Source organism: Bison bison, unplaced genomic scaffold (genome assembly GCF_000754665.1).
Source record: "Bison bison bison isolate TAMUID 2011002044 unplaced genomic scaffold, Bison_UMD1.0 scf7180017864378, whole genome shotgun sequence".
Taxonomy (NCBI): Eukaryota; Metazoa; Chordata; class Mammalia; order Artiodactyla; family Bovidae; genus Bison; species Bison bison.
In genome coordinates, this window is record NW_011494950.1 from 7,349,753 (window position 1) to 7,350,274 (window position 522).

Genomic DNA, 522 nt, shown 5'->3' on the forward strand with positions numbered 1-522 from the left:
ACTTTCATCAAGAGTCTCTTTAATTTCTCTTCACTTTCTACCATTAGAGTGGTATCATCTGCATATCTGAGGTTGTTAATATTTCTCCTAGGGGGTACATATCCCTTATGATTTTATCCCATAAAGCTTGTATAGGTTTTAGAGGTACTTACATAAGAGTAAACTCATACATTAGCTAAACAAAGTTATCTATGATAAGTGTGAACTTACAAGGCCTTTGCACTTTTGAATATAGGGGAATGAACTTCAGCTGAAAAAATGGAGGTGATACATTGGAAGGCAAGCAACCAATGACTGCAGTATAGTGTTAATGTAGCACCAGTTTCCTTTATTAATCAGCCCACAAACTTGCAATGGCACTAGTTTATGAACCAGGGTTTTGTTTTCCAATTACTCTACAATTTTTATGGCTACAAGATTCTCCAAAACTGGAAGCAGCCCTTTCTTGACTTTGGCCAGCTTTTCAGAGACCAGGGGAGACGTTACAGGAAGGGAACACTTAGTTTCCACAGACACCACAGG

General features: G+C 38.3%; 1 pseudogene; it reads right to left on the reverse strand.

The window, feature by feature from the left end:
• Positions 1-522, reverse strand: part of LOC105001084 — a 5,421-nt pseudogene that overhangs the window by 1,808 nt on the left and 3,091 nt on the right.